General features: G+C 43.6%; 2 protein-coding genes across 2 annotated transcripts in view; one reads left to right on the top strand and one right to left on the bottom strand.

Moving 5' to 3' along the window:
- Positions 1-23,286, bottom strand: part of SEC11A (SEC11 homolog A, signal peptidase complex subunit) — a 65,202-nt gene extending 41,916 nt beyond the window's left edge. The window contains exons 1-3 of the mRNA XM_005602764.4: positions 23,109-23,286; positions 20,365-20,529; positions 17,832-17,972 (exon numbers count right to left, since the gene is read on the bottom strand). The gene's annotated coding sequence lies outside the window, so the exon portion shown is untranslated. The remainder of the gene's footprint in view (positions 1-17,831; positions 17,973-20,364; positions 20,530-23,108) is intronic.
- ZNF592 (zinc finger protein 592) overlaps positions 22,913-23,563 on the top strand; it is a 49,085-nt gene continuing 48,434 nt past the window's right edge. Inside the window, exon 1 of the mRNA XM_014733696.3 lies at positions 22,913-23,038. The gene's annotated coding sequence lies outside the window, so the exon portion shown is untranslated. The remainder of the gene's footprint in view (positions 23,039-23,563) is intronic.

The following is a 23,563-nucleotide window of genomic DNA, read 5'->3' as shown; positions in this document are numbered from 1 at the left end:
ATAGAGGCAGGAAACTGGAAAATGTATTTGAATAATCCAGTCTGATTTCCAACCTTGCCCATATCTTAATGAACAGGGCTGGTTGGGTCTGCGGGTGCTCTCTCACCACTGATGAAACTTAGCAAGCCTGAAATGTCACTTGTTGGATATGCACACTTAGCACTCATGGGCACGTTCAGGTACTGCTCTATGTCTGAAACCTTATGCTCCCATAACCCACTTTCTGATGGTTACTTCTTTTTCCTTTCTCTGTGTGTTTTAAATTATACAAATAATACATGAGTACATTCTCATGATAAAAGAGTAAAACAAGACAGGCAATCAGCCATTCCACTTCTGGGCATAGACCCAAAAGAACTGACAGCAGGGTCTTGAAGAGATACTTGCACACCCATGTTCACAGCAGCATTATTCACAATACCCAAAAGGTGGAAGCAACCCAAATGTCCATCAATGAACAAATAAATAAACAAAATGTGGTATAAACTGACAATGGGATATTATTCAGCCTTAAAAAGGATGAAGTTCTGATACATGCTACAACATGGATAAACCTTGAACTTAGCATGACGTCATGCTTAGTGAAATAAGCCAGATACAAAAGGACAAATATTGTATGATTCCAGGTACATGAGGTACCTAGAGTAGTCAAATCCTCAGCGACAGAAAGTACCTGTCAGTGTACTTTGTACAGTGTACAAAGAACAGTGGTTACCAGGGGTTAGGGAGAGGAAGAAATGGAGAGTTACTGTTTAATGCATATAGACTTTCAATTTTTCAAGATGAAGAAGGTCTGGAGATTGGTTACACAACAATGTGAAAATATTTAGCACTACTGAACTCTACACTTAAAAATAATTAAGATGGTAAATTTTATATTATGTGTATTTGACCACAATTTGAAATAAAATAGATCAGCATATATAGAGTAGAACGTGAAGGTTCTCTTTGCTCCCCCAGTCTCTCCCCTTTCTAGAGTGACACCACTGTCAACAGTCTTTCCCTCTAGCGCTTTTTGCCTATGTACTTAAAATTGACACTCACTTTTTCACATAAATGAGATCACACTGTACATTTCCTTTCACTTTTTGCTTTCCTTTCATCTATTTATTCTTTTCCACTTCAAAAAGTTCTCTAGTCCCATCACTTTGCAATTTTCTCCCAATCTATCAGCATTCTTCCAAGTGGAGGTCCCTGGACTGGTGATCTATCAAGTTGTCTACAGGCTATTTTCAAGAGATGAGAAGCTTTATTCACATCTACTTCACAAATTTTAATTGTCACATTAATTACAATTTTCTCAGAAATCATGTTACACTCTCAATAGCCATTTTGCTCCTAAAGTTTAGGTTGTGTCGGGTCTATAGTTTGTCTCAGCTAATATTCGGTTAGTAGGATGTAATCTAAACTAACGCATTGTTTCATAATATGTGTTATTGTTTATGTGTTAAATTTGAAACTTCATTGTTACATTTTATTTTCAATTCACAGAAACAGATGAGTAATTCAAATTAGTTAGCTGAAAGTTAATTAAATCAGGATGCTGAATATTTTCAAACTCAGAAAAAAAAGTTGTAAGTGAAATGTTAACCAGGAATCCAGTGCAAATAAATATAGAAGACAAATCTGACTGTGCTGGGCTGGGTAGTCCACAAGTGTGATGAATTGGGATGAGCAGCTGAAAAAGAAAAGTGCTAATAAGAAATACGATGAGCCTCTAAGAAGAATGTTTTATTAAACTGGGAATCTATTTGCCCCTGGTTCCCAGTACATTATGTTATGAAACTTGGTCAAATAGTGGCATAAAGCCAATGAAGCATTAGTGCCACTTTTTTTTTTAAAGCTCAGTGGCCAACCTGATAATCAAAACAAATGTTTCCAAAGGAAGAAAAACACGCAAACTAATGCTTCCTAATAGAACATTGACAAAATTTCTCCCTGAAGAGAACTGCTCAAAACTATAACGGCATCCTTTAAAGTTGCACTTTTATAGCCAAAACACTGACAGGTCACATTCTTGCCAAGAAGCTTTTAAAATCAGTCATAAAGTTAAAGATAAATATGCTCATTTAGAAAGCCAAATAAGCTTTTGGTAAAATTCTTTTATCAAAAGATATTATTCAAAAAAGAAGGGGCTGGCCCGGTGACATGGGCAGTTAAGTTTGCACGTTTGGCTTTGGAGGCCCGGGGTTCACCGGTTTGGATCCCGAGTGCGGACATGGCACCGCTTGGCAAGCCATGCTGTGGCAGGTGTCCCACATATAAAGTAGAGGAAGATGGGCATGGATGTTATTAGCTCAGGGCCAGTCTTCATCAGCAAGAAGAGGAGGATTGGCGGCAGATGTTAGCTCAGAGCTAATCTTCCTCAAAAAAAAAAAATGAAGACACTGTTGGACACTGCACAGTATGAATGACATACAAAGTGGACGAACACATTGTCTGGGGTCGTCCAGGGCTGTTGAAGAAAGTCATCCACCCATGCTCAGCCCTAGAAACCCATCTCACCACTTTCCCCTCATTTTAATTGATCTGATGAATTGGTTATCTATTTCTGCATAACAAACTACCCCAAAACTTAGGAACTTAACACAACAAATATCATCTCACAGTTTCTTTGGGTCAGAAATTTGGGGCCAGCATAGCTGGGTGGCTCATGCTCAAGTCTCGTGAAGTTATAGTCAAGTTGTCCAGAGGGGCTGCAGCCTCATCTGAAGGCTTAACTGGGGGAAGATCTGCTTCTGAGCTCCATTCATATGGTCATTGGTAGGTCTCAGTTATTCCTAGACTGTTGGACTGAAGCCTTATTTCCTAGTTGGCTATTGACCATAGATCTCCCTCAGTTTCTTGCTTTGTGAGCCTCTCTTTACAGCAGTTTACAACACGGTGGCTAGTTTCCATCAGAGTGAATTATCCAAGACAGAAAGAACCAGCTCAAGACTAGGATGACTAACTCATCCTGATTTTCCCAGAACTTTCCTGGTTTTTGCATTGAAATTTCTGTATCCCAGAAAGTCCCTCAGTCCCAGGGAAACCAATATGGTTGGTTACAAGTTGCAATCTTTTTTATAGCCTCATCTCTGAAGTGACATCTTATCATCTCTTTCATATTCTATTCATTAGAAATGAGTCCAGTACAGACTTAAAGAGAGGAGAATTAGGTTCCACTTTTCTTTTTCTTTTTTGCTGAGGAAGATTCACCCTGAGCTAACATTTGTTGCCAATCTTCCTCCTTTTGTATGTGAGCCACCACCACAGCATGGCCACTGATGAGTGGTGTAGGTCCACGCCTGGGAGCCAAGCCCGGGCCACCCAAGTTGAGCACACCAAACTTAACCACTAGGCCACTGGGGCTGTCCCAAGTCCCACCTTTTGAAGGGAGGAGTATCAAAGAATTTGTTGAAATAGTTTTAAAACCACCACATCTAGAGTCCAGTTTCATGGGGAAAAGAAAGTATTAAAGAGAAACTCAACTTTCTACCTTGTTCCCTACCCAACTTACCTACCTCCACAATCATCCCTTCCTCCTTTGTTCTTCCTGTCCATGAAAGAGGCATTCCTCCTTCTGTCTAAAGGTAGTCCTTCCACCTGCCCAAAGCTTATCTCTTCCATCTCCTCAGAACCTTGTCTTATTCATCATTCCTTCTCTCCCTCAATTTCCTCCCTTGACTTTCTCTTTTCCCAGCATATGATCATATTCAAATATTTCTTATAAAATTTTTTTTTAAAGATTTTTTATTTTTTCCTTTTTCTCCCTAAAGCCCCCCCCCCCCGCACATAGTTGTATATTCTCCGATGTGGGTCCTTCTAGTTGTGGCATGTGGGATGCTGCCTCAGCGTGGCTTGATGAGCAGTGCCATGTCTGCGCCCAGGATTCGAACCAACGAAACACTGGGCCACCTGCAGCGGAGCGCGCAAACTTAACCACTCGGCCACGGGGCCAGCCCCTCTTATAAAATTTTTATGCTGAGTGCCTTATTGAGGTATAATCTACTTACTATAAAATGCATGAATAATATGTATACAGATTGATGAGCATCAACAAATATATCTATCCATTTAAGCATCATCTACATCTTTCCTCAATTCACTGAAAGCTGGTTTCTGCCCCAATCCCATGGCTGAAAGTCAGAAAATAGCCACTTGAAATCCTTTAGGTCCATTAGGTCAACTTTTCCAGTTTGCCTCCTACCTCTCTGGCTGGTGGTTCTCCGTCTCCAGCATGGACTCCTTGGCCTGCTCCTTAAGTGGTAGAATCTTGCACTGTCTTCTCACTCTACACTGCCTCTGGGTGATCTTATCTGCTCTCATGACTTCAACTACTTTCTCTGTACATTCATCTCTCCCACATCTAGAACCCTGATCTCCTACTGGATAACAGACCTTTATAGAAACTGCCTCTGGACATCTTCACTTGGATGTCCAACTGACAATCTCAAACTCACTATGTCCCAAATGTCACATCTCCCCATCCTCACTACTCCCCATAAGAGACCTGTTCTTCCTCTTATGTTCCAAATCTCCATAAAAGGCACCACCCAACCACAAAAGTAAGCAATCTGATTGCCATCTTTGATTCTTCCCACTCTCTCACCTCCCAAATCCAATTAGTCATCAAGTCTTAGTATTCTGCTTTTTTAAAAAAATAGTGATGCTTTAGTTTTATTTTCAAGTGATTTTTTTTTTTTTTTGGTGAGGAAGATTGGTCTTGACATAACATCTGTTGCCAATCCTCCTCTTTTTGCTTGAGGAAGACTGTCCCTGAGCTCACAGCTGTGCCAATCTTCTTCTATTTTGTATGTAGGACGCCACCACAGCATGGTTTAATGAGCAGTGTGTAGGTCCATGCCCAGGATCTGAACCTGTGAACCCTGGAGCACCGAAGCAAAGTGTGCAATCTTAACCACTGTACCACAAGGCCAGCTGCCCTACTTTCTTAATATCTCTCTTATTCATCCAGTTTCTCCATCCCCACTGTCACTACCTTGGTTCATGCTACTATCATTTATCCTGATTATTGCAATGAACTCCTAACCGGTCTTTCAGCCTGCAGTCTTGCCTCACTTCAATCCATTCTTCACTCTGCAGCCAGAGTGATTCATCCAGACTATAAATCTGATGATGCTTCTTCCTTACATAAAATTGTTCAGTAGATCCTCCTGACTTTCAGGATAAGATCATATTCCCAGTGGCTGGCCCTGTGGCCAAGTGGTTAACTTCTTGCGCTCTGCTGCAGGCGGCCCAGTGTTTCGTTGGTTCGAATCCTGGGTGCAGACATGGCACTGCTCATCAAGCCATGCTGAGGCAGCGTCCCACATGCCACAACTAGAAGGACCCACAGCTAAGAATGTGCAACTATGTAGTGGGGGGCTTTGGGGAGAAAAAGGAAAAAAATAAAGTCTTTAAAAAAAGAAAAAGATCATATTCCTCAGCATGCTACCAAAGTCACTTTGTGATCTGGCCCCTGCCTACCTCTCCAACTAGTCTCATTTTCATGTTTGAGAGTCTTTAGTTCCATGACTGCTGCATACTCTCGCTTTTGCGTAAGCTTCTTCCTTCCCTCCATCTCAACCCAACACTTTTCTCTTTTTTCGGTGAGGAAGATTGGCCCTGACCTAACATCTGCTGCCAATCTTCTTCTTTTTGCTTGAGGAAGATTGTCACTGAGCTAACATCTGTGCCAATCTTCCTCTATTTTTTGTATGTGGGATGCTGCCACAGCATGGCTTGACGAGTGGCGTGTAGGTCTGCACCCGGGATCTGAACCTGTGAACCCTGGGCTGCCAAACTAGAGCACATGAACTTAATCACTATGCTACCAGGCTGGTCCCTCACCCCAACATTTTTTATTCCTCCTTGCCTTTCAAATTCAGCTCATGCATTACTTCCTCTGGGAAGCCTTCACTGCACTTCTATCTGCATACTCGCCATCTAATTATATATCTGTTGCTCTCACCAGACTGAGTCTCCTGGGGCAAGGGCCTTCTCATTTATCTTTTTACCCCCAACATCTCACATGAAACAAACACTCGAAAAGGTTGTCAAATGAATGAATGGAGGTCTTAAAACCCAGGAGGCCCCGCCCACCCGGAGACAGACATCAAGAAAGACTCTAAGGATAGGATTATCTTTGCTGGGATCAGCGGGGATGGTGGCCCACAGTGTGTGCTCAAGGCTCAAGGCTGGAAGAGGATTTATCAAAGTAAAAAGCTGAAGATATAGCCCTAGTCCTTGAAGAGCTTTTCGGATCGTTTGAGGCAGAAAAAGAAAAAAAGGTATCTTTAGGAAAGGAAATCAGTTAAGGTATAACTGCTAGCCTATACATGCTATAGAAACTCAGAGAAAAGAAAGGATCTTGCAAGCAGGGCCTTAGTCAAAGGAGGGAAGCTGGGCCACAAAGCTGGGAAGCTTTGCATTGTAAAAGAGGAAGCGTTATGTCAAGCACAGATTAGAAATGGGGTTAGGTGTGGGGAGAGGGCTAACACCCAGGCTTCCTTCCTGGGAGCAAACAGTCTTGAGGAAAAGACGGACTGAGCAAGAAATAATTGGGATGAAAAGAATCCATTAGGGCAGAATTGGACCTGGAGGGATTAAGGTAAACTGGGTGGATCTGGAAAAGCTTAATGAGGTTTCCCCACAGTGCTGGGGTCTATGCAGTGCCTCTTATGAAAATAATTCAGATATTTACGACAGGTGATCCCAGACTAGATAAAGACGTAAAGCCTAAGGAATTAAATTTTCCACATTTGCAAAATGGGCTGCCAATCTCCCTAACACAAAAGTCTTTTGGACCCCGTCAATCACAATGGCATGTCTGGTATTTTCCTTCATATATAGCCTGCTGGCGTGCCTGAAGGAAGCACCTTATTATAGAAGTTAAGTCAGACCCACTTGACTTTGAATCACACATTAACCACTCACTAGCTGCCTAATCTTGGGCCAGTTAGTTAACACTTTTTTATCCTCAGTTTTCTGGTGTGTAAAGTGGGAATACAAAATCACTTTCATCATTTGAAGATTAAGCAAGACAGTACGTATCAATAAAGCTGTTGGCACAATGGATGACAAATGGTAAGTGGACAATGAATGTTAATAATTATTAAAAACAAGAAGTGGGTTCAAACTGATGTCCTCATGCTTAGGGTGAAGAAAGTCTGTCACTATACTTGAACCCTGGTTAATCACTTCTGTACAAACCAAGTGTGTCTACTAGCAGAAGCAAAGTCACCTCCGTTTTTAAAAACCCTATTCAAAATAACTACGATCTCATCCATTTCTCCTTGAACTTCCCAATGAAGGAAATGGTGGGTAGAAGGAGAAGGTGTCCCTCTGACCCTGCCAGGAAAGGAAGTGTCCCAGGCATATTAGGGCAAGCCAGCAGCACACAGGCCACACTGGCAGTCTAGCTCTTCTCCAGCGCCATCTCCCAAAAGGATCTATCTGGGTTTGCTGGGAGGACCCAACCACCCAGCCTCCCCAAGGTCAGGTCAGGGGCTGCAGAGATGGGACTTTCTGCCTACCAACCCAATGGCTATGGACATCAGAGACCATGGCTTTAAAAGATGCAGCAGCTCTGGATAACATGGGGTATCAGGAAGAAATCTCATTCCCAAAAATCAAAGGTGCCTTCTGTTCAAAGAGATTACTAGAGTCACTCAAGTCCCTCTGGAAGACTTTTGGAGAGCTCTCTTTAGAAAGTCCTGAACAGCTGCAGGGGCAGCTGGGAGAAGGAAGCGCCAGCCTTCTGGGTTGGTATGTGTGCATATGTGGTGGGGGGTGGGGGGGGGCACCAATTTCCTGTTTGGCCATTCTGCTTTGGCTAAAAGAAGAAAGGGACCTTGCTGTTTGTTTTGTAAGTTCTTAGGAGAGAGCCGTGTTGCGAATGTGGAGGTCCTGTGGATGAGGGCTGGGAGTGGGGGCAACCTTGGCCCCTCTTCTCTAACGGGGGCTTACTCCTCCTCCAGCCCTGCTGAGTTGCCTTTTGAGGTTTTGCATCTCCTAGCTAAGGACAGGGGCTTGCCTCCTCTTGACAGCTTAAGGGATCCTATGAGAATCTGTTGAGGCAGTGAGTCACCACTGGAAATGTGGCTTGTGTAAATCTGGATTTGAATATAATAGTGTCTTAATGCAAGCACATTCATTATAATATAATATAATCATTAGCAGTCATTTATATATGCACTCAAGTAACCAGAAACATTTACCTAAAGGCTACTGTGAGCCTGTCTTCAAGGTGCTTGTGTTGATACTCTGCGTGATTTGGCCACGGCCTCCCTCATCAGTCTGATCTCTGACCTTCCTTGCCAACCTCTCACCCTACAATCCAGGCATAAGCAAACTCCGACAGCCCCAGGATGTGACAGAGGGGTTCATGAAGTGAGCTCTGGAGCCGAACTGCTCTACTCCTTACAAACTGTGTGACTCTAGACAAGTTACTTTACCTCTCTACCTCAGTTGTTTCTTTCCTTTTTTTTCTCTTTTTTTCTGCTTTATCTCCCCAAATCCCCCCGGTACATAGTTGTATATCTTAGTTGCAGGTCCTTCCAGTTGTGGCATGTGGTCTGATGAGCGGTGCCATGTCTGTGCCCAGGATCCGAACCCGTGAAACCCTGGGCTGCTGCAGCAGAGTGCACGAACTCAAACACTCGGCCACAGGGCAGCCCCATCTTTCTTTTTATTTTAAGGAAGACTTGCCCTGAGCTAATATCTGTGCCAGTCTTCCTCTATTTTGTATGTGGGTCACTGCCACAGCATGGCTCCCAACGAGTGGTGTAGGTCTGCACCCAGGATCCAAATCTGGGCCGCCAAAGCAGTGAGCACCGAACTTAACCACTAGGCCAGGGGGCAGGCCCCTCTACCTCAGTTTCTTTGTAGGTAAACAGGGACTGTGGTAACTAGGGGTTTTTATGAAGCTAAAATGAGCTAAGGATGTGAACCCCTAGAATAGTGCCTGACACTTAGTAAACAATGGTTATAATTATCAGGATGTTCTTCTGATTGGAGGCCTGACAAACTCCTATTTCTCCTTCCAGACCCTGTTCAGTGTCATCTGCTGTGTGAAGCCCACCCTGGCCTCCCCTGGGCAGAGTTAACACCCCTTCCTTAGTGCCACTCCTGTATTTTATATTTTCTTTTCTATGTCCTTTATTACATGGAACTTCAATCGTGTTCAATTTTCTGAATCAAAAATAAAGCTTCAAGGCCTGACGTACTCTGAAAGGAGAATAATTGCTATACGAGAGAGTCTCGCTTTTATAAACAGCTTGTTAACCCATTTGAATCTGCAACTAGTGAACTTGAACCAGTGAAGGAATATTTTTGGGGTGGAGCACTTCCTGTGCTGGGCCTGCCGATTCCAGATTTGTCAACATCCTGCCTTCCAACTCCCACTGTTAACTGGGCTGCCCAGAGAACAGTGCACGATACCAGCCTTACCTCTCACCCTGGGGGCCCCAACCACAGTGAACTTCTTTCAGTTCCACAAAAGCCTTCTGGGCCTTTGCTTCAGCTGCTCTTTCTGCCTCAAGCATTTTTCAGCCCTCCCTTCTCCCTTTTGCTTAACCATTCTTTATTCAGTCTTCATTCCCTCTTGCACCCCCAAGCCTTCTCTTATCTCTCAAATGGGTTAAATTATTCTCCGAGGTAGCCACACAGCCCCTCGTACTTCCCCTATCATGACACTCACAACATTTTATTATAATTGTTTGTCTGGCTTTTCTGCTAAATTGTAGGTTTCACAAGGGAGGGAATATACCTATAAAGCTAGCCCAGGGCACAGTCCCTGATCCAGAGTTGATGTTTAGTTCCTGTCATTAAGAGGAAAAAAATGAACAAATGAATAGAAGGAATGAATGTTTGGTCACAAGCACCTGTACCACATTCCCCTGCCTTTTTATCTTCCCTCGAGATTCTGTGCACCATGGGCCTTAAAAAAAAAAAAAAAAAAGAGCCAACTCTTGGGGATAGGAAGAAAATTGACTGGGAGAGCTGTACCCGAAACATTTAAAATTTCAAATCAGAGACTCTCAGAATATGAGCATTTTCTCCCACTTCCTTCAAAATCCAGCCCTAGACAATTCAACACATTTTGAAAGAAAGAAAAAAGAGAAGGAAAGAAAAAAAAATACAGATAAAATAGTTTAATGCCCAAATGTTAAGTATGTTTTTCTCTAAGCCTGTGCTGTCGGACACAAAAGCCAGTAGCCACATGGGCCACCCAGCACTTGCAATAGGGCCACTCGGAGTCAAGACATGCTACAGTGATAAAGTGCACCTGAGATCTTGAAGACTTAGTGTGAAGAGAGGAGTGTAAACTAATGGTCATTTTGATTACAAGTTGAAATGATCATACTTTTAATATATTGAGGTAAATAAATTATATGAAATTTCAGCCATTTCTTTTCACTGTACTTAATGTGGCTACTAGATCACCTAAAATTGCATTTGTGGGCCCGTGGAGGTTAATTTGCTAGGCCAGGTGGCTACCTTCTTTCTGCTCAGATCTGCTTTTTCAGTTCTTTCCTGGTCTACTACATGCTCTTGAGCCCTGACATTTTCTCCAGTGCCCTTGGTGTGACCTCTGGGGCTGGGACTCTGGTGTGGCCGCAAGGTCTGCCCCTGCATCCTGATCATGGGTCCTGTTGTCCCAGTTGGCTCGCCACAGCTCTCAGTTTCTGTCTCTGGCCGTAGCCTGTGACCGGACCATAACATTCCACAGTTCCCTATGGCCCATGGTTTGGTTTTGGTTTTCTCCATGTTCATTGCATGTGGGAGTTTGGCAAAGAGAAATGAGATCTGTTCTTTAGGCAGATATTCTGAAGTCACCTATCAGAAAATATTGATAGATGACAAATACGTCACAAAATGCCTCAAGCTGATAATTGTAACAAACAACTTGTTGGCATGTACAAACTGTTTTCCCCTCCATTCCTTTGAATTAAAGCAAGAGCAATTCTCCCATGAAACAACTGTTTGGGTGGAGGGTTGGGTGAACCGATTGGCCACACAACTGTCCCGAGTCTTCAGCTGTAACTTTCTTAGCCATGTCCAATTAATTCTGTCACCGCAGAAAGGTCAGCTCAGTTCTCTGGCCTGAATTTTCTTCTGCGTAAGGCGAGGCTTTCTCAATCCTGCCAACTTTAAAAGTCCATATGCTTCTATATGTGAATGGGAAGGAGAATAATTTTAAATAAACACAAATCGTAAGCACACACGTCTCTTCCAACTCTTTCCTCCTTTCCTTGGTGCCGACAGAAGCACTGCTCCTCCTCAGCAGCCAACTTTTCTGCTTGTCTGTGGCACAGGAGTAGACAAGCATTGGTGCTTTAGAGTCACATGACCTGGGTTCAAATCCTGGCTCTGCCACATTCTAGCAGAGAGACTTTGGTCAAGTGACTTAACTTCTCTGAGCCTCAGTTTCCTCCTCTGTAAATTGGGGATAACACAGTCTTTATGAAAAACCCCTGGTTCAGAGGAGCTGTTTATTACCATATTATGCTTGCATCATATCCCTGCTGCCTTTTTTGGGGGCCTAATTCTTCCCTTTCCTGCTGGCATCTGTAATTGCTACCTTTGCTTAAAAAAAAAAATTATACATATCATTTAAAAAATTATATATATTATAATTGCCTCACTTGACTCAGTTACTCTGTCTGGTCAATGTCTTATTTTTCCCTTTCATTTCATAGGCAGTGTTCTTGGGTTGCCTGTGGTTTACTGCCTCACCGTTCTTTCTCTCCTTTCTTCTCTGCTGTGTGTCATCTGCTCTGACCTATAGTGACCCTCCAGACACTACTTCAGTAATGACCAGTCAGTTGGCAAATCCAGCAGTCCCCTACCCCACCCATCCTTCCCGACTTCACTGCTGTGACATTCGGCACTCGTCACCCCTTCTTTTGATGCTTTTCTCCTCCTGTAGCTCATACGACCACCAGAAGAAGTTACCCGACCAGGCAGATCAGTATCCCTGCAAATTTACTGGCCCTGAGTAATCCCTGGCAATCTCGTCTCCTTCCTCTAGTCACTGCCTATCCCCTCTTTAAAATGGTGTGTCACAATTCTTCCTCTCCTCAGACCTCCCGCCAGCCACCATTCCCCGCCCTCCCCCACTGGTGACATTCCTTCTCGCTTGCCTGTGGTTACTTCAGAGCCAGCACCTGCAGCCACACCATACTTGACTCCTCCCCTCCAGTGCACAAGCGGAAGTGGCTTCCTAGCTAAAGCCGGGCCCTTCACCTTTGCCCTCGAGCCCTCCCCTCCTGCCACTTTTAGGGGAAAGAACAGACCGTCAGTGATGTGTCTTCAGCCTCTCCCACTCCGCTGCATCCTCCCTGTCAGGATTTAGGATCTCTTCCACCTTAAAAAAAAAAAAAATTCTTCCCTGCCCTCACTTCCTCCTGTAGTTACTGCCTTCTCTCTACCCCTCCATTTTAGCCAAAGTTCTCAAAATCAAGCACTGCTCTCTGCTTGCTCCTCTTGCTCTCCCCTCTGGGTTCTGCCCTCAGGCTCTGCCGAGGATTCCCTGCATGCCATGAATTCTAGGTGCTTTATAGGGATGTGGCAGGCCCTTAACGATGAGAGTGGTGATAGCACTGTCTCGGTAAAACACCTGCCGAGAGCACGTGGATCGACTAAATTAGCTAAGGCCACCTGGCAGGGGTTGAAACCAGACTACTGGGCTCAGAGTCCATGCTCTTGACCACCATGCCATACTGCACCCCGTGCCCCAAACTGCACGCTATCTGTTCTGAGCACTCAGCACGGTGCCTTCATAGGGCAGGAGAATGACGAACGTGTCTGAATGAATGAACACAGACTGTCACCACGGTTCAGGTCCTTATTCTCTCACTTGGAGCATAACCCGCGAACCTAAGGGTTCTTAAAAAGTGCATGGGCTTGAGTTTATGTCTATTTTTCTGAAAGAAGGTATAGTTTTCATAAGTTTTTTGTAGGAGTCTGTGTCCAGAAAAAGTTAATAACTTCTTGATTCATTCATTTTTCTGTCTTCGGTTTCATTTTCGCCAACCTCCTCCCCCTTACATCCTGTACATAGCCATTAGATAACTAGATTGTCAATGTTTTGTTTTAATTCTGTCATTGTTAAAAAATGTAAGAACAAATAACCTCTCTCCACCTAAAAAGCCTTGAACGCCTCCCTGGCTGGCAGCCTCCAAGATAAAAATCAGACGCTTTGGCCCAACGGCCAAGACTTTTCAGTAATCAAGCCCCAGCACATTTTACCATTACTATCTCCCATTTTTCTACTGCTTGAATCCTCTGTTCCACTCCAACTGAAGTCTCCTAGTAACTTCAAAACTTCCTTCTAACTTGCCTTTTAGCAGTGCATTCAGCAACAATGTATTACATTCCTGACCTAACTAGGCACGATGGGGGGGGCGGGGGGGCTGAGAATACAAAGATGGATGCAACACAGCCCTTACGCTTGAGAAACTATCAGTCTAATTAGAGACAGAGACGTGAAAACAAAATCCCCAAAATATGAAATGACAAACTATTCGTGAGAGTTATTCCCACTTGGAGGTGGGGTAAAGGAGACCTTCCCTTTCTGAGTCAAACGTGTCTGTATTCTTTACATGTTTCTTTTACAACAATTACTTTTGTAACCAGCAAAAAAGTGATTATCAGGCGAAGATTGTGATTAATTCAATTCTCAGCTCCTGAGTTCCAAGGGGGACAAACCATAAGTGTCACAGAATTAGTAAAATTAATGAGGAAAGGACAATCAACTGACAGAAAAATGGGCAAAAGCTATGAATAGACATTTCCTAGATGATGAAACATTTGTGGTCAATAAATAATATGAAGACGTGGTCAACCTCACTAATCATCAAGAGGTGCAAACTGAGACCACAATGAGATCCCATCTCATATCTATTTGAGTGACGAAAATTAAGAAATCCGACAATACCAAGTGTTGGAGAGGATCTCATATAGAACGTTGTTGAAACTGTAAATCAGTACAAACCACTTTGGTAAACAGTTAGGAATTCTCTTGTAGAGGTGAAAGTTCACTTAGCCTTTGACACAGCAATTCTTCTCCTCTATAAATACACAAGGGAAATTCTTGCACTTGTGCACCAGTAGTTTTTATATGAATATTCTTTTTTCAATTATTTTTTGAGGAAGATTGGCCCTGAGCTAACATCTGTGCCCATCTCCCTCTACTTTATATGTGGGACGCCTGCCACAGCATGGCTTGATGAGCAGCACGTAGGTCTGCGCCCAGGATCTGAACCACGTGTGAACTTAATTGCTGTGCCGCCGGTCAGGCCCCTATATGAATATTCTTAGTAGCACTTTTGCAATAGCAAAAACCTGCAGCAATCCAAATGCTCATTATTAGGAAATTGGGTGTGTTAGTTGGAGTTCCCTAAAAGCAGAGACTGGCATGAGGACTTGGGTGCAGGTTGCCTATTTGGGAAATGATCTCAGGCAGCAGGGGTGAAGAAGAGGGGAATAGTGAGGAAGAGTAGGAGGAAAAGTCGACGTAGGGAGCATGGTTCCATGGAGACCTCTGAGAAATGTACAAAATGCCTCCCAGAATTGTCCCCCTGAAGGATGGGAGCCTGGGGCATTTATCTCTTGGATCCTATTGCCCCACTACTTGAGGGTTAACTCTCTTTACTTTCAGGCTGTGCCTGGGAAAGGGCTGAGAAGGCTTTTGTGGCTTTCTAGAAGGTCCTGAAACAAACTAGAGAGGCCCCAGGCCTGGCACTTGCACTGGGAATTGTCAGTAACTGGGAGCTCCCATGAAAATGATCAACACATATTTGGCTAAAATCAGATGTTGGGGGCCAGGGCAGGCCACCTCAAAATATCCCACAACGGCACATTGATTATTTTGAACTAAAGTTTCTTGAGAAACAAAAAGGCCACTCTGACTCTCCTCTCTCTGTTCCCCCTTAAAGAAATGAATCTCCCCTGTGAAAGATGCTCTCCCTGCATCCTTGTCACCAGAGCCAGGGAAGTCAGAGCTGAGAAGCTGCACAAGCAAACCTTGTCACTTTTACTAATTTACTACCTCAAGCCTAAACTCTGTTTAAATTCCTCACTAATTATGTACCCCAAACTGAAGTTTCTTTGTCCTGTAATTTCTTCAGAAATGTATTGTTTCTTTATGCAAAAAGATATACAAACTGCCTGCTTTGTTCACTCAGAGAACATCACGTGTCTATGATCACCCATGTGCGCATATTAAATTGCTTTTTTTCCTCCTGTTAACCTGGTCTTATGTCAATTTTATTATTAGTCCAGCCATAAGGACTCTCCCTCTCTGAAACAGAGGGGGCCCAAGGGGAAGAACATAGGGCACCAAGAGCTTTTGCTGCCAAGGACAAAGTGATATTAGCATACTCACACCTCGGAATAGTCACAGCAGCCACAATAAACAAACTCAGCTGCATGCAACAAGCCTGAGACAAATCTTAGCAACATGACATGAAAAGCGAAAAAGAAGTCCCAGGATATTATATAGGGAATAATACTCTTTTAACAAAGAAAACAACTAAAGTTAACAATAGGTGTTTTGGGAATATGTATGTATGTTCACACACACACACATGCATACAAATAAACACTGAACTAAAAAAAAATTTTTTTTGAGGAAGATTAGCCCTAGCTAACAGCTGCCACCAATCCTCCTCTTTTTGCTGAAGAAGACTGGCCCTGAGCTAACATCCGTGACCATCCTCCTCTACTTTATATGTGGGACGTCTACCATAGCATGGCTTGACAAGTGGTGCCATGTCCACACCTGGGATCTGAACCGGTGAACCCCAGGCCACCAAAGTGGAATCGCACACTTAACCACTGAGGCAATGGGCCAGCCCACTAAAAAATTTTTTCTGTGTACTTGAATTCCAAGAAAAAAACCTGCAAAGGATTATTAAAACAACGTATAAAGCAATCCTGAAAATTAATGAGAAAAGAATAATGAATAGAAAAATGGGGAAAGATATGAACAGATAACTAAAGAGGAAATATGTATAACTAATGAATACACATATACACATTCAACCTCAACTTTTTATTTTTTTAATTTTAAGTTTTTATTTTGTTAAAAAAAATTTTTTTTTAATGAAGATTAGCCCTGAGCTAACATCCATTGCCAATCCTCCTCTTTTTTTCTGAGGAAGACTGGCCCTGAGCTAACATCCTTGCCTACCTTCCTTTATTTCATATGTTGGACGCCTGCCACAGCATGGCTTGACAAGTGATGCCTAGGTCTGCACCTGGGATCCAAACCAGGGAACCCCAGGCTGCCAAAGTGAAACGTGAAAACTTAACTTCTGCACCACTGGGCCGGCCCATCAACCTCAACTTTTTTAAAAATGTAAGACTTTTTAACTCTAAATTTTTATAAAGCTAGGGAAATTTTAAAAATTAATTTCTTATTTTTAATAAAATTTGTTTAGATAAAAATATTTGTAAGAGCAAGAAAGTGATACACACAAGATTAAGCACTTGGTGGGGGGGGGATATGTGTAAGTTGTCAATTCTAGTTTTTAGGGTGGATGATAAATAACAAAAGAGAACCACACATGAACCAATGAATGTAGGCTCCTGACCCACGGATTATGTTGAACCCAGTCCTGTACACCCAAGGCCCGAGAAATAAGGTGATATCATATGGTAAATACATTGAGGTACTGAGAAGATACGCTGATAACACAAAGGAGGGAGCTGGAAGATCCCCCCTCATAACTGGGAAGGTCAGAAGGCTGACCAAAGTGGTGGCAGTTAATGGGTGTAGAAGAATAAGGAGAGGATTGCCAAATTCGGGAGGAGGTGTAGGGTCTGGGAGGGCATTCCAAGTGGAAAGAGCAGCATGGGAAAAGGTACAGAAATGAGAGACAGTGAGGCACGATCAACAGACTACAGACAATTCGTGTTGGCACAAAAGGAGAATCAGAAAGGGGAAGACAAGTGATCGACCCAGAAGATAAGAAAAGGTCCACGATATGGAAGTTAGACATTATTCCACATTATAAGCAAACGAGCTTTGGAGAATTTTTGTTTGAAGAAACATGATTTGTTTCCGGAAGATTCTCACAGTAGGGTGGAGGATGGGTTGGAGGGTGCTGGAGGCAGGAAGATCAATCAGGATAGTATGACCTTGGTCCGGGTGAGAGGTCTGAAGGCCTAATTTACTCAGGAGCTCTGGTGTGTGGGGGCACGTGTGGTCTAAATCAAGAAGTTTTTAAGAGGTAGAATGGGCAGAATTTTATTTCCCCGCTCTCCTGTGCTTTTCTTTACAGTGCTTGTCACCTTGACATATTTACTTATCTATTGTTTTCTGTCTGTTCCCTCCCCCCGACCCCGACCCTGCCGCAGGATGTGAACTCCAGGAGAGCAAGATATTAACTTTGTTCCCTCCTCAATCCCCAGGGCCTAACAGTTCCCGGCGTATGATAGGTACTAAACAATTATTTGTTGAAGGCATGAAGTTTAGCTAGGAAGGAGAAATACAGGGTAATAGCCAATAGGTGAAGAATTTCCAATGTTCCAGTCTAATTTAGCTTCTGTACCTCCTATTAATCTCTCCCAGAGCTCAGACTCCAGCTAAGCATTTGACCAAACAATAAAGTGTTCTCACTTCTGGCTCTTATTCTTGTCTCAGTCTGAGTTAACAATCTTTCCTGCCTCCTTGACCTATCCTACCTGCTCTCTACCTCCCTCCACTTTTTATCTCTAGAAACTCTGGTTTTCTAGGTTCCCTTAAGGTCTCTGGCCATAGGCTTACACAGTTCTCACATTTTTTTTTTCTTTCTTTCTTTTTTTTTTTTTAGTTCTCACATTTTTATATGATCACATACCTGCTAGATATTCTGCCTTTGTCCCTGCAGATCCACTCACCACCTTTCTCCAGAGGCTGACCTTCAAGGACAGTGTCATTTGGGCTCACCTGCCCTTAGCCTTCCTCTTGGGTTCAGCCAGTGGGAGGTACCACAGGAGATCTGAGGGCAAGAGAGAGAGGTAGGGCTGTATTCCTCTAAGTTCCTGTTGGCCCTCCCTCTCCTTCAGCTATTGCTCTCACTGAGCACGGGCTCCATCTCTTTGCCCCCTCAGGCCTATGGTTGATAATGGCTTCTCAACAGATGCTAACCGTGGGGTGCTTCACTCTCCCTTGCTTGTTTCCCTCAACCCTGCCCACATCTTTGTACACTGTCCCCTCATTAACTGTCTTTAGTTACACATTTTGAGCTGGCCATCTGTTTCCTGCTGATCTTGGCTGATACAAAAGCAAAAATACAGAATTGTATCTTTTTTTAAAAATTGAGGCACGTTTCACAAAATTCACCCTTTTAAGTATACAAATTCAGGGGTTCTTGATATAGTTGAGCAAATTGTATCTTTTTTCATTTAATGTGTAATCAAATGTTTTCCACCTTACTCCATTGTCTGCATACTCAATGGTGAGTTACACAATGTTGCGTACCATAAGTTACTTAATCACTTATATGTTTCAAACTTTCACTATCACAAATAAGGCTATAGTAAATATTGTTGTTCCTGTGGCCATTCTGTTTTGGGGAGGATTATTTCTTAAGGAAAAGTTTCTAGGAGTGGTATTGATGAGTCAAAGGGAGTCACATCTCTATTAAGTTTCTCCAGAAGTACTGTCAAATTGCTTTTTAAAAGGATTATACCAATTCACATTGCCTCGGCTTTCATCATCTCATTAGCATTGGAAAGTACATAAGATATATATATTTTGCTAATGTAGTAAGTGGTATTACCATTTGAAATTCTTTGATAGCCATACCAATCCTTAGCCATTTAAAGCCATTTTTAGTTAAATGGAATTGGAGGAACAGTGATTTGAGGGGATAGGATAGAGAGAAGGTAAAGGGATATACTCCCCAAATTCCTTCTTCTCCATCCAGCCTCTTCATCCTGTTTATATGTCAGTTTCTTCCTCTTCTGTGAGCTATGCTTCTTCAGGGCATGGCCTAGTGCCTGGCACTGTCCTGAATATCAACAAACATTTATAAAATGGATAAATGATGAAAGAATATTAAGATATATGCACAGAGTTGGTCATACTAGTCTATGAGCATTAATGGCCCTCCTTTTAATGTACCCTTTAAAACAATGCTTTCTATCCCCTCCAAATAAACATATTGACTACTACTGCTGGCCTGCAGAATGCTTTGGACTAGTGAGTTCATCTCTGGACTACCTACACACTTCTTTCTACCAGTTAAGTTAGATGCCCAACAAGAATTTGTTCTGTTGGTCCCAAACCTGCTTATGACAGCTGTTTGCCAGAGTATAATGAATTAAATTAAAATTACATAAACTGTTGAAACTTAAGCATGAAGAGGAAGAGCTGTTTCTATGAAATGTTAGTTGAATGCTTTGGAAATATTAGCTAAAGACCCGCTGAAAATTACTGTCAAACTAGATGTGGATGAGACGATTACAAAGGATTTTTTTTTTTTTTTAAAGAAAGAGCCTCTACACATACTGCTTTGCAAGAAGTTTTAAGTCCTTAGTCAACTTTAAAGAAACAAATTGGAAAGCAGAGGAAATACATCATGGATATAATTTATGTAAGAAAGACAGCTCAAGAACTCTAATCAGCATTTTTGCTCAAAGAAAAGGTTTGGCCTCACATCAAAAGATGGACAAGTGGGTGTCCCTTAGATTTTAAGTGAAAATGAAATGTTAAGGTGTGTATTTGCCATTTTTGGGGGCGGGGGGTCACTCACTGCTTTAGCATACTTTTCTAATTAGCTGAACAACTAGTGGATCAAATCCAATTTGTTTTGGCAAGGATAAATCCTTATTCCCTAATCTCTTTGTTTTTATAGGATGGCAGGAATGGGAGAATTTGTCCTGGTTCTTCCAGAAGGAGCAACTTACCTAACTGGTGAATTTGGATCTGTGTGCCCCCAGAGAGTGTCATTTTCCCTAATCAGACATGGATAAGGTTGCCAGGCCTCTGCAAGGGGGAGGTTGAAGGTTTGGGGGAGATAATTTTAGTTCAGGGAATATTGAAAAGCCTATCAGTTATCATCCAAGCCACATTCTTCAGTTCAGCTTTATTGGTAATAAAGTTGATTTTTTTTTTAAAAAAGATTTTATTTTTTTCCTTTTTCTCCCCAAAGCCCCCTGGTACATAGTTGTATATTCTTCGTTGTGGGTCCTTCTAGTTGTGGCATGTGGGATGCTGCCTCAGCGTGGCTTGATGAGCAGTGCCATGTCTGCGCCCAGGATTCGAACCAATGAAACACTGGGCCTCCTGCAGCGGAGCGTGAGAACTTAACCACTCGGCCATGGGGCCAGCCCCTAAAGTTGATATTTTCATTGGCTCCAAACTTATAAGAAAGGGATGGTACTTACTGTCCCCAGAATACTCCAACAGTGTTGGATGTCTCCTATGTGCTGTCACAATCAAGATATAGTCCCTTTTATTTTAGTCCATGATTCTGTTCACTCAAATGAAAAGTCGTCTCTGGTTCGCAGGCGGTAGTCTAGCCCTGTTTGAAGTTCAGTCTGTATCTCAAGCTAGATGAAGAAGAAAACATGTACGGCTCCTGAGAAATACTGATATCAGGAAATATTTACTGAGAAGGGAAGAGGAACCCAAACATGACTCCTGCCAATCCTTCCATCCCCTCCCCCACTGTATCCTGAGAAAGTCCTGCCTGTTCTGTTGATTCCTGGGACATGTAAACATGGCAAACTTCAGGTCACAGCCTGGATGGCTACTCAAATGAGAACTGCAAACACAGTCGGGAATAGTCTAGCCTCTTTTCAATGTCCTTCAAGGTATTTTGTAACTCTATAGTGGGTCATAAAATCAAGGCGGCAGGTCCTGATCAGTCTTTAAAAAGAAATAAAAGAATAATAAAGTTGAAAATATCAGCCAGCATTGCATAAAATAAGGGTAGCATTTTACCAAACATTTGTCTCAGAGGTGCATGTATCTGTGCATGTGTGTTTACATTCTGGGTTGAGATGTGGAATATATTTCTTATGGAGGGTCACAGTCAAAAAAGTTTTCAGGGGCCGGCCCGGTGGTGCAGCGGTTAAGTGTGCACGTTCCGCTTCAGTGGCCCAGGGTTTGCTGGTTTGGATCCCGGGTACAGACATGGCACCACTTGGCAAGCCATGCTGTGGTAGGCGTCCCATGTATAAAGTAGAGGAAGATGGGCATAGACGTTAGCTCAGGGCCAGTCTTCCTCAGCAAAAAGTGGAGGATTGATGGCAGATGTTAGCTGAGGGCTAATCTTTTAAAAAAAAAAGAGTTTCCAAAGAATGTTATTCAGCCATAAAAAAGAAGAAAATCCTGCCATTTTCAACAACATGGATGGATCTCGAGGGCATTATGCTAAGTGAAATAAGTCAGAGAAAGAAAAATACTGTATGATCTCACTTACAAACGGAGTCTAAAAAAAGCCGAACTCGTAGAAAGTTGTAAAAAAAAAAAAAAAAAACAGTTTGCAAAGCACCGGTTTAAGGTGCACATTTCTTTTTCCTTTCATTTTTGCTCTTTGCTAATTTGTTCTGAAACTCTGCTGTGAATAAAAATTGTAGTAATTAGCAACCAGAGAAGCAAGAGCCAATTCTCATTATGTAAACAGCTGGAATGCAAAAACTGTTGCCCCCACTTCATTCCTCTGAGTCAATCAAATGTCCACAGATTATTAAGATGGAAGGGCTGAGATCTAGAACTTCATGAAGCAAGAGGTTACAGGAAAATTTCCTTTAAAATTTATCACCTGCACAGTTTAAGCCCCAGTGGTTCTTCCCAACAGACAAATTACAGAGTTCAGCCTGGCACTCAGGACCACAGCCCTCCCTTCCTTTCCACACTGATATGCCTCCTCTCCTCCCACCAAATCCTGTGCTCCAACCAAACTGGCCTCTTGCTGTTCCCCGCACACTCCGTCTCATTCTGTGTCCTTGATTGCACTGTTCCTTCTCCCTAGGGCAGCCTCCTTAGTTAACCCATCTCTGCTTGCCAAAGTCCCATCCATCCTTCAAACATTCATTTGCAATTTTCTTTCCTGCTTCCTAATATATCTTTCTTTTGAACTCCACAAATGTTTTAAAAAACACCTTTCTTAAAAGTACTTTAAAAATTTACTTTAAAATGTCATTTTTCCTGATCTCGAGGGACATATTAATATACTGTAAAAATAAGAAAATACAGAAGTCACGGAAGAAAATAAAAATCCCATTTTTTACCTATGTGACACATATTTATATATTATAATCTGGTATTATATCATCTTATGTGCTTTTTAACTACAAGTATTTCTCATGTCCTTAATCTTTCTCTTCAACACGATTTTTAATGCTTATAAACGAACTATAATTTATTTAATAATCATATAACATTGGACATTTTGCTTGTTTCCACAAACGGTGCTGTATTTTGGAAGAGCATAAATGGGGTGGTGTCCAGTGCACAGTGACAATTTCCTAAAAGCACAAGAATATTTTTTGGAAATAGGAAATTGGGGCTAGTGATAATTAGGAGAAATGTAAGTTCCCCCATGAATGTTTGGAAATACTGGCAGGTATGCTGGGTTTTCCACTTTAAGTGGAATGGGGGTTTGAGCCACTCAAGTTTTAAAGGACAGTGACCCAGCAGGTCTATGGATGACTTTGGCGGGGGGGGGGGGGGGGGTACGGGGGGAGGGGGGTCATCCAGGCAGCTGATCCATGGAAACAGGCAGGGTTCAGTATGAAAGAAAAAAAAATCTCCTCTCTCCTTTAATCTTACTCCCCCTTGAGCTACAGGCCTACTTTTCTCTCCCTCTCACTGCCAAACTTCTGGAAAGAACCATCACCCTTTACAGCCGTCACTGCTTCCCCACCGCACACTCCTCACCCAAGCACTCAACTCAGCTTGGTGCCTGGCACACAGCAGGCCCTGGCTGAGACTGAGTTCCACCCCTCTTGCAAATTGGCATCTCTTTCCTGGTTCTCCACGGCCAGCCACTAGGGCCTCCTCTCCGTGCTCCTCCGCCCGACCCGGCTGCCCCCTACTGCCGCCTGTCTCCAGGTACGCTGGCTTCTCTGCAGGCCCCGCCGCCCCCCGCCCCGCCTCCGCCCCCGCCTCTGCGAGTTCTCACCGCGCAGTCAGAGCTTCCTCAACGGCCCCGAGCTCCCAGTGCCCCCGGGGAGGCACCCGAAGCCAGTGCTGCAACTCGGTCCTCCGCGGGACTCACGGTCACCCCAGGGGCTACCCGTCAGAGTGCCCGTCCCCGCACCCAGCAACACCAAGCGTTCGGGGCGCACCTACTAAGCGCCGGACCCGCGACCTCGGGCAGAGCGCGTCCCCGCCCAGCGCCCTCCGCGCCGGGCGCCCGGGGGCCCGCGGCCTGGGTCGCAGGGAGCGGCCGCGGGGCGGCGGGCGGCGGGGCCGGGGTCCACCCTGCGCGCGCCGCCGTCGGGGCCGCGCCGCGCCGCGCACCCCGGGCGGGAGGCCGGGCCGAGCCGGGGCAGCCCCGCGGCCGCTCGCCCTGGGCCGGCGCCCAGGTCCGAGTCGCCTTCCGCCCGCCCCCCCGCCGCCGCCCGCCGAGGCCCC

The sequence above is a fragment of the Equus caballus genome, chromosome 1, assembly GCF_041296265.1.
Source record: "Equus caballus isolate H_3958 breed thoroughbred chromosome 1, TB-T2T, whole genome shotgun sequence".
Lineage (NCBI taxonomy): Eukaryota > Metazoa > Chordata > Mammalia > Perissodactyla > Equidae > Equus > Equus caballus.
Note: the sequence above shows the minus strand (reverse complement) of the source record. Positions and strands in the feature narration are given on the sequence as shown.